Here is a 10,990-nt window from a genome sequence, read left to right as displayed (position 1 = left end):
TGATCAGGGACAGCCAGTTCAAATGTGCAAATAAAATGCAAGATGAAAACATGAAAGGCAGGGAGACAAGGCGGCTCTGAAACTAGGTTAGAGATGAAACGAGCCTGAAATTTGGCAGCTGTAGGCAAGGCTGGGTGGCCCTAGGGAAATGGCTCAAAATGATTGATGAAATAAATGATTAATGAAATGGTATGATTAGCCTATCACGGGATTGCATTACTGTTTGGATCCCAAAGACAGAAACTGAGAGGAGCCGTGTGGGTGTGAATGATGCGGAGGAGAGAGTGCAAGAGCAGCATCCCCCGGAAGGCAACTAGATATCTCAAAGGCAACCTCACGCTGGCAGTATTGCACCCCCGCGGGGTCTAAAACATGCCCCTCGCAACTACCCTGTTGAGTGGATTGACTCATCATTTGGTATTGGGATTTACCATCTGCACAGCGATGCTTTCTCTGTTCAGGTGGCTCCAAAAGAAAGCATTTCATTTTACACTGTGGTATTTGCTCTTACCCTCGCTGCCATCCACCGAACACGTGGGCAGAGCAGGTTTTTTTGGTGTGTATTGGGTCTCCTGGGCTTCCAAAGGCTTTCTGGATAGGGGCAGTAGCAACCTTGGGGCTTCAGATCTCGTTCTGCTTTTTCCTGGCAGATACTTATTTCAGGAAAGCAGAATGTTGGTGTGAGTTGTTCAAACAGCAGCTAATCTGTCATGCTGATAGTTGTGTCAGTGCAGTCTAAAGAAGAGATCAATCTATGTTTATACCCCCCCCCACCAACTTCTTGGAGATGGAAGATTTCAGAGCTTGGAAAATGGCTTGTGGGAACTTGTTGCATCTGCCGTTAGATTAATAGATTCAGATTTTGGAATGACATAACTATGCCCCCAAGGGGTTTTTTTGCTACTTAAAAACACAAATACATCACTGTTGCTGTAATCCAAATGTTTACAGTGCAAAATACTGCCAATCAAACTCTTGTTCATTAGGAGTTAGCTTGAAGAACCAGTCTCTTTGGACCCATCACATGACTTCTATATTTCCAGAATTGCAGATGCATGCATTGGCTTTCCATGGCTAGCGTGTCCTAACAAGTGGCTACCTCCTACTGTACAAGCTTACAGCAAAAGCCGTACTGGGAAGATACCGTTTCTCCCAGACATTGCAGCACCTTCTGGCCACTTAATGGCGACCGACTGGGATGGCTGGAGACTAAATATGTATGTGCTTGTACACACATACACATATATGTATATATAGATAGAAATGTGGTTGTCTTTGATATCTAGAAGAGTATCTTCTCCCCCTTTGCTGTGCAGTTCTTCAGCTGTTGTTGATTAGGAGCCCGTTGTATAGAAAGCATACAGTATAGAAATGTCCGATTTCTTCACCTTTTGCTTTCTGATATAAGCGACTTCTTCAGCACAGCCTAGCAGCTGAGGTGGTGTTCCGAGCAACGCAGGTCTGGGCTCTGTTCCTGCTTTTGCTGCTAAATAAAGAGGCAGCTAGCTTTGCAGCCCTGTATTGACTCCAAGAGCTTCACAGGGAAAAACAGCTCTGTATGAAGGCCATTTATTTCTCCAAGGGCAATAAACGTACAAGGAATGGGTTGTCAAAGGACTAGAAGTTGGATTTTTAAGCAGTCCCAAATTTAGTTCTGGGTAGCTGTGCTGCAGAGATGGGGTGTGCTCAGTCTTTCGTAACTGTGCGGGTGGAGAGCTTGTAGTGTTGGTTACTTGCTCGGCTAAGATGTAAGCTCTCGTCTGACTTGGAGAAAGGTTAAGGAAAAAAAACGTATTTCTGTGTGTCTGTCCTTTTTTCTTCTTAGCAGCAGCAAGACCGCGTTTTGGGGAGTGCGCTCTCTTTAAAAGGCTTGGATGGGACTCTTGGGCTGGATGACATCACCATTTAAATGCTGAGGTGGGTTTCAGGCACTTGTTAATTTGGCAAGCACGAAGTCATGAGCCAGTGAATTTGGCTGACCTTCTGCAAGGCATTGACATCAGGAGATAAGGACCTCTTGTGAAACCATTGAAGTGTTGCACAAGAGCCGTTGCCTTCTCTTGCTCCTGCTGACACCAAGGCTGTTTGGGTGGCCCCTTTACAAAACTTTGTGGGACTTTTGTGAGCAATTACCCATATTGGTTTGCCTCTGAGGAAACTTGCTGTGATTCCTGCCGTACACTTGGGCTATGTTATGGTTAAATGGCAGTGGGGCACTGCGGCTATGCCTCTTTTTGGCTGAACATCAAGAGGCACGCATCCAAATGTCAATTTTTTTCCCATGTACACAATCTAAATCTTTTTTAAATGAAAGGATTAAAACAAGGAAGCAGAAATGAGATCTCAGGGTGGTCACTCCATGTAGTCTGCGCTGTCCTTGATGCTGCAGAGGAGTTGTGTGACTTACTTTTGTCCTCAGGAAAGCCAGACCTTGCAGGCTTTCCTTTGCTGCAAAGGTGTTCCTTGCTGAAACAACCAGGTAACTGCCTTCAACTGAAACCTCCAGGGCATGGAAAGTTACCAAATGCCATGTCATCAAGACCAACAATCTAATGTTGGGTTGCTGTCTTGCCCTGCTGAGTAGGCTGGAAAGCCCTTGAGTCCAAAGATCTCTAAGATGTGTCATCATCACGAGACAGAGAGAGAAAAAAGAGCTGTAAAGAAGCCAAATGCACTGGCGTCTTCTTGGATGGTACCAGTAGAGAGTTTGTGACACAAGAAAGCCATCTTTCTTCCTTTTTTCCAGGACTACTTTTCTTCAAGGTCTTAGAAGCTGGGAAGTGTTTGGAGAAATGTTATAGCCCGATTTCTTGCTCTCAGACTCATCTGCAACCATCCCCCGGCTTCCGCAAGGGCACATCTTGCAGGCTTACTGGCGTGCTGGGAATACAGTGGGTAACGCTCAGCTGCTCTTCATGCTCCTTTCCCTGCCTGTCCTTTCATTCTGCTGGATATGACGTGCCCATCTCGGGGCACTGGGAATCCTGACAGTTGCTGAATTCGGTTTCAGAAGCAGGACTGTACTTGCGACTTGGTGTTTCTTGGAGTAAAGTGAAGGATTGAAAAAAAAAAATTGTTTTTTTTAAAGGATATTTTATAAGAAGAAAATCATGCAGAGCAAAATAAAACGGCATATTGAAAGAGACTGACAGGATGGTTTCATCAGCTGCTTGCTCTCACAATAAGCGTATACTTTTTTGTCAAAAAAAACCCAGAAGCTTTTCCAAGTGAAAGGTGTCTTCAGTGCAGCATGCTGCACCTTGTCTTGTCTTGGTGTAAGTGAAAGGCAGTGATGACTGCTCCCCGGAAAGCAGCAGCGAACGAGCCAGTTCTGCTGCCTGCAGATTCCCAGGTAAAAGGTGTTGTGCAAATATCAGAAGAGTATCTCAAGACTTGAAAAATCAACTGCCATTGCTTTCACCTTACATGAAATAATACGCGGTGGGGTGGGGGGGTAAGATAGGACAGACAAAATCTGAGCTCTGAGCCAAAGGCAGGCCTACCTCTGGAAGTGGTTTTCTGATCGAGAGGTCACTTTCTCGCTACATGTGGTAGGTTGACCTTGGCCAGCTGCCAGACACCCTCCCGGATGCTCGTGCGCTGTTCCTTGGCAGGACAGGGGAAGAAAATAACATGGAAAAGCTCATGGGTCAAGATAAAGACAGGGAGATCGTTTACCAGTTACTGTTGTGGGCCTTGGGGAAAATTAATTTCTTGCCAATTAAAATAAATTTGGTTAGGGAGAAACAAAGACAAAACTTAAAACACCACCTTCTCCCCACCCCCCTTTTTTGCAAACTCAACTTGGCTCCTTCATTCCCGACTCCTCTGCCTCCCCTGGCCCCTGAGGCGTTGGGGATGGTTGTGGTCAACTTGTAACAGCTCTTCTCTGCTGCTCCTTCCTCCTCACGCTTTTGCCCTGCTCCAGTGTTGATCCTTCCCACAGGCCACTGTCCTTCAGGATAAACTTGCCTCTACGTGGGCTTCAGTTCCTTGGGGCAATATCCAGCTGCGCTGGCGTGGGGTCCTCCATGGACTGCAGTGTGAACACGTGCTCCACCGAGGCCCCCTCCATAGCCTGCAGAGAAGTACCTGCTCCCCTGTGGTCTCTCGATGGGCTGCACCTTTTCACCCTCCTTATTCTCTGGCCCTGGTGTTCACATGCTTTTTTTCCTCACTCCTCGCTGCTCTCTGACATTTTTTTGCCCATTCTTGAATATGTCATCCCAGAGGCACCACCAGCTCTGCCGATGGGCTGAGCTGCGTCCGGCAGCGGGTCGAGTGCCTTGCCGCTTGCACCCAATACACCGTAGCTGCAATAATCGCTTCAGTGCAAGATTCCCCATTGCACCTGCATCAGTGGTGGCCTCTCAGCCTTACTGAAATGGTTTTGCACGTCAGCCTCTGTTGCGTTGTTGACCCAGACGACGTGCTCTTACAATTGCGCTTGCTGGGTACTGGGTAGAGGCCAGTAGAGCAGCTACAATGGTGGAGAATGATGGTCTGAGACATCAGAAATCTGGACGGTGGGCAAATGAATCTGTCCTTGGGGCTTTAATTTCTAAGTCAAATGCAGGAAACAACGTTGACCTTCTCTTGTGAAATATTTGGGGCTTAATTGATAACTGTTCTAATTGAGGGTGTAGTGAGATTGCCAAGTTACTTAAAATTCCTACTTCCCTGTTCGTTCTGGCCTTGCAGTGTATTCTTTAATAAATGCTTTACAACACTGAGAATTAAAGACAGTTTAATAGGTTGTCACTTCAAGTTTATGTTACTTTAGCATTTGCATAACTACATTCATGATTTTGGCACTTAACCAGAAGCCACCGCAGAAGTTCTAGCTTCTTGGCTCACCCAGCAACAGAAAGCAGGGTTGGGGGTAGATTGCAAGGGTTGGTTTTCTTGTGGGGTGAGCAGGAGCGTTCTCCACGCTGGTAGAAATAGGCTGCTTTTAGTTCAGCCAGGCTAGCGGAGCTGAAGCAAACTCAGATCTGCGGTCCTCCCACTTCTCCTCTTTCCTGGCAGCTCGTACAGCAGTAACAGCTGCTGATGGGCCTTAGCTGTACAAGCTGCTGCTTCGGTCCAGGCTGCTGAGATCTTGTTCCAGAACAGAAAAAATCTGGGCCCAATCCATCATCTGTGTTAAATGCCCCCACGTCGCATCATAGCGCGTTGAGCTGGATGGCTCATTGAACGAAACCTCCAAGTCTCTGCAACTCACCAGTATGTCAGTTGGGTATCTGGAGTAAAGAACCTTTTTGCCCTCCTCCTGCTTTTGTTGTTCCCCATGAGCCATCAGCCACGTTTTCTCAGGAAAATGTGTTTTAAGAACACAATCTGCAATATCTTGGATATAGACCTAGCTTTTGGTTTGGAAGGAGATTTTTGGATATGCCAAAATTTTTGGATATGGCTGACGTTCCTTTTCCAAAAGATCTGTAAACGCCTAAAATAACCACACAGTGCCCTGATTTAAAATCAGAAAACGCATAGAACAAAAACCAGGCATATGCAATGCAAGATGCACACGCCGGGCATCTCAAATTGCACAAAGGTTTCAAAAGCTTATTAGACAGCAGAAAAAACGATTTGTAATTACTTCTTGGTGGAGCCTGGATGAGACCGCAGAGTGCTCAGTTTGTCAGTAGTACTGCTGAAATAACAGGGAGTAGAATACCAGGAAAATGCTGGAGGCAAAGTCAACTGGGAGTTTTCATAGCCAGAGTCCAAAAGAAGCTGGACTCCAAACGGTGACGCAGGAGTACGTCTGTCTCACAGAGCCTGAGATGCCTTCTGCCTGCCAGAAGATGATGAAAAAAGACCTCGGTGACGGAACGGATGTTGAGCTCCTGTTCATGCAGATTTTCTCATCTGTAATTGTCCTGAGATCTCCTTTGTAAGCTTTTTTCTAACCCTTAGAGAAGAACTTCTTTCTCAAAGCCCTGACTACCCAGCCGTGAGCTTTAGAAGCATACAGCCCTCTTTCCCCCGTCCCCGTTATCTCTTGCTATGCTGCATTGCTATTGATGTAACTAGTCTTACCTAGGTTATTCTAAAACCCACAGTAACCATTTTTATTTGGTCTTCCGATGCGAATGTATAGGTACTTTTCTTACTGTAAGGCAGATTCCTTAAACTCTTCTAGTTGCTAGCTTATTTCTAGGAGACAGCGGGTGCCCAGTCAGAAGAACACCGCTCATAGAGCCCATTTGTAGTCTTGTTTTCTGACAATTTTCCCACCTGTGAAAAATCTTTCTGAGAGCTCTTTTAAAACCAGTCCTTCTATTTTTGGAGACACTTTAGCTTACTCTCACCCTCAAAATATCTGACCGAGCCGATATCAGATTCAATACTCTTCAAGAAGTTTGGTGGGGGGTTTTTTGCTGGGTGGAAACTTGATGCTTCTCCACTTTGCACCAGCTGTGACGAAGGAGATTTCTTAGGGTTTCCACAGGAAAATTCTCCCTGCTAATGTGTTAGGAGGATGGTAATAGCAGCTGTGAATTGGTGGTGTTGCCGGAGGCTCCTGGAATTCAGAGAGTAAGAGCAGAGCGAGGCAAGAGAAGGTGAAGCCAGCAGTTGGAGGAACGTGGAGAAGGAAAACAAGAATACCCTTTCGTCATGCCAAATGTAAACGAAGGCTGCGTATCGCTGGCATCCAGCTGAAAAGCGGAAATGAATGAGCTAATGAGATGCTGAAATGAATGCGGCGTGCAAGAATGCCGCTGATCCAGAGCCGCTCGCAGGGCAGGGATGGGAAGCGGGTGAAAGTTGAAGTGAGGTGACAGTTTTGGAAACAGCTCCCACCTTATCGTTTGAGCACGTGTGCAAAGCCTTTGCCGAAATAGAGAGGCTTGAAGCGTGTATCCTACCTTGCCTGTGTGTGTTTGCTGCTGTTTGTGTTCTCTGGTTTTAAATTATTCAGGCTGACTGGAATAGCAGCTTGTTAAACAAGGAGCCTGTTAGAAAGCGAGACATGTGCTTGGAAGGAGGCAGAGGGAGAGGACGGCTGGAGCTGTGTTGGCTCCTTAAAATGGCTTTGATCCTGACCTTGGTACAAGTACATGGGGTGGAATTGTGAAGGTCCAAGGCTGTCCACATCCTTGCCACAGCCTTTCCCCATTTGCTCCCCTGGAGCAATCAATGCCCGTCTCTAGCAGAAACCACTGCTGCTGCAGTGTTACCACTCCTGCCCATCCAGAAATCACAGAATCATTAAGGTTGGAAAAGACCTTTAAGATCACCAAGCCCAGCCATCAACCCAACACCACCATGCCCGCTAAACCATGTCCTGTAGTGCCACATCCACACGTTTTTTGAACACCTCCAGTGATGGCGACTCCACCACCTCCCTGGGCAGCCTGTTCCAATGCTTGACCACTCTCTCGGTGAAGAAGTGTTTCCTAATACCCAGTCTAAACCTCCCCTGGAGCAACTTGAGGCCATTTCCTCTCGTCCTATCGCTGGTTACTTGGGAGAAGAGACCCAAGAGAAGAGACCCACCTCACCACAACCCCCTTTCAGGTAGTTGTGGAGAGCAATAAGGTCTCCCCTCAGCCTCCTCTTCTCCAGACTGGACAATCCCAGTTCCTTCAGCCGCTCCTCATAAGACCTGTGCTCCAGACCCCTTGGTTCCTGTTTCATTACCCTGTGAACGACTTAAGCAGACAATACAGTTTGACCCATGGCTCACAAACTTCAGAAGTAGATGAGCCTAAATGTGTGTTTTTAACTTTCTCTGCATTCATCAGAGTTAAAAGCTGAACAGTCTCGCATGAAAGTGGAAATTTTGTTGATTGCTTGAGTCAGAAGTGGAGAGAAGGACCCTCTCTTCCCCTCACCCTTCGCTTAACTGTCAATGAGAGACCGTGATTGTAACAGTGTGAGCAGTGGCATTTACTACGGCGTTGCCAACCAGGGCTGCTAGGACTCACTTTTTCCAATATTTAGTTCAGCCTGTGACCTGAGAAAGGATCTGCTGTGCTCGCAGGAGGAGTTGGGCTATATGTGTAGTGTGTCTGCTGACCTTGGTTGCACGTGGGTGTGGGATATGGCTTGGGAGATGCTGTGGAAGCCCTGTGTTTGGAAAACTGCCGCTCACCATCTCGGTGAGAGTCAGTGGCAGATGGCAGTGAGCATCAGCTGCTGGTCTCCAACTGCACAGTAGCAGCGTCTCTTATTTCCAGCCTTTTCACACCAAATGTGTGCAGCGATGGATGGGTTTCGGGTCTGACCTAGTACAGCCCCCAGAAGTCTCCTGCAGTAATTAATTTTCTCCACGCTCTTCATAGCATTAACAGTCTGTTTAAATAGTGGTCGTGTCTCAAACTTTTGGGGGTGGATGATAGAGGCTAATGTAAATGGTGTGACTTCAGGAAATAGCTGGGACAGAGATGGAAAAATACCACTAGAGCTGTCAAGTATACGGGCTGTCTGTCTTCAGCAACCTTCAGGATTTTTCTGCCCCAAGATAAATTTTTATCTTGGAGCGTGCATCAGTTGTAACCTTAAAAAAGCAAGCAAACCCACAAAATCTGAGTCATCGCTCCTGGCCTTCGGTCATCTCCTGCTAAGGCCAATACGAGTGGCTGTCGAATGGGGCAAAACATCCCTTGCATCTACCAGCCCTGCTGCTCAGTTTAGTCCTGTTGGGAGGTACGGGGAGGTACGGGGAGGCTGCCAGGGCTCCCCATCCTCCTGGCAGGAGCCTTTCTGTAAAGTGTCAAGATCATACGGAGAGTGACCACGCATACAGAAGTTTCTGAAATTCCTGTTTCACCCTTTAATTAGTTCATTTCCCAGAACTGTTTTCACCACGCAGTGATGTAGCACTTAAAACTTACTTCTGCAAACCCAGGCTTGTTTCCCTCTCTATAAACTAAGAAACGCTAGGACTTTGCAATGCAAGCCAGTAATGGTGGTGTGGTGGCAGACATGCTGATTCCTGTGGACAAACCCAACACCATCCTATGCTGACATGCCTGGCTCATGTCTGACTGTGAAGGATGAGTCAAGCCAAGCTTTAACCAGCTGTAATACTTATCATTACTCTTATCTGGAAATGCTGTTGAGGGGTGACTGTCAAATATCCATTACAGTCCCAATTCCACTTCAGTTTTCTGAAAGCAAATCACTTTTTGCCACATGTAAACTCTCTACTTTGGGTTATGTGACTGAATGTGGATTTTCCAGTAAGTCACAGTGAAGTGGAAAAAAACCTACCCTAGTTTTACACTTCAAACTTGACTAGCAGTTCCAAAATCAGGGTCAGCTTTGCTGCCTGTCGCTTTTCAGCCAAGATGATAAAATGTGCTTGGCCAGGGATTTTGAAGGCTTTCTTTGCAGCAGGGATGGTGGGAACTTTTTCGAGCAGCCTGCAAGGGGTCTTGAAATAATCTTTGATATGCTAGGGCTCCTTCTACTTGAAAGGTTGCAAAATCTTCCTGAGACATAAGCCTGTTTTGTTTTGGTTTTTTTGGGTTTTTTTTTTGTTTTTAAGATTAAGCTTGCTTTGCGAACCTGCTGTGCCGATCTTTAAGGCAGTGCAGTTTTTTCAAGCGGAACTTGGCAAGCAGGCAGGATGCTGTATGCTCTTGTCACCTTGTGTGGGCTGCAACAAATCCCAGTGGGAGTTGCATGCTTAAGGCATGGATCCCCAAAGAGCATTGAACAAAGTCAGCTCATGGTCCACAAATCCTTCTTTCCTACCTAGGAAAAGCACTTGCTGAGTAGAAACCTCTGGACTACATGCCTAAGTCCAGCCTTTCCCACAGCTTTCAGTAAGAGTTTTGGAGATCCTTGTTCTTTCCTTCATTTCATTCAATATTGAGACCTTTGCCTCCTCCAGTTGTCTTCTAGTGTGGTACCTCGCAAATGATGGGAAGATGTTTCGTGTGTCCCGTGGGTGTTTTGGCAGACAGTAACCAGGGTTTTGATATCGTTTGCAGCAGGTTTCCAAGAGACATCACTAAGGAAAGAACAAAACTCAGCATCCCTGGTGCTTTTTGTGTCCTTTCAAATTAATTTAGCACCAGAATGATATTATTTCCTGAGGACCTGGGTGGGATGAGATTAACGTGGCCACCTATCTGTGTACCTGAAGAATGACCCCTCTGTAATGCAAGTGGCTAGAGATGCTTTTCCACTTGCCAAATAATTGTTTAATGCTCTGACTTGCTCCTCAAATTAGAGCTTTATATTAAGTGCACTACTTATGAAGTATTAATTAACAGCAATAACCAATTGCACGGTAAGATAATTATTTTGCCCAATAACAAAACACTTTCCAGGAACTCTCACTTTTACATCAACTCCAGCTTGCCCCTGGTTTTCCTGCTGCTTTCTCTCCAACTTGACAGCTACCAGTGGCTTTGTAGAGGCTTTTTCATATGAATGTTTGTGGTCACGCTTCTGTGATGATTGCTCCTCTGAGCTAATACAACTGCGAGTCTTCCCCAAGGTCTTTCCGAGGCCATTCACGCAACTTGGAGTCTGTAGCTGTTGGGTATTTCAAATACGCATAAGCTATTGCTGTACTTCTGGGCTATTTATTTCCTACTCAACTGTCTGTTTTGTGGTGGATTTTCTTCTTTGTTGTCTTTTTTATTTATTTGGGAGGTTGTGAAATTCTCACTGGAAAAGAGCAAGTGGAGAATCTTAACTCTGCCCATCGCTGACTCGATATATGGGCTTGAACAAGTCATCTAACCTGGCTGGGCTTGAGCCTGTGTCAACAAATACAGCGCTGTGTCAACAAACTGGAAAGCACTAATTGAAAGCACTGTAGTTAGAAAAATATGTCCTGGGAGATTTTTCAGAATGCTTCCTATATTTTAACAGCAGTGCCAATGGGATGTACAGTACCTTATAGGAATAACTGCAAGAAATCCTAGATGGAAAAGTAGAGGCACAACTGTTGTAATCTTAACAAAATAGCAGTAGGGAGCATTGCCGAGAGCCGTCTGCGAGCGAGGATCCAAGGTGCACC

The sequence above is a fragment of the Phaethon lepturus genome, unplaced genomic scaffold (assembly GCF_000687285.1).
Source record: "Phaethon lepturus isolate BGI_N335 unplaced genomic scaffold, ASM68728v1 scaffold15204, whole genome shotgun sequence".
NCBI classification, from domain to species: domain Eukaryota; kingdom Metazoa; phylum Chordata; class Aves; order Phaethontiformes; family Phaethontidae; genus Phaethon; species Phaethon lepturus.
This window is presented reverse-complemented; position numbering follows the sequence as displayed.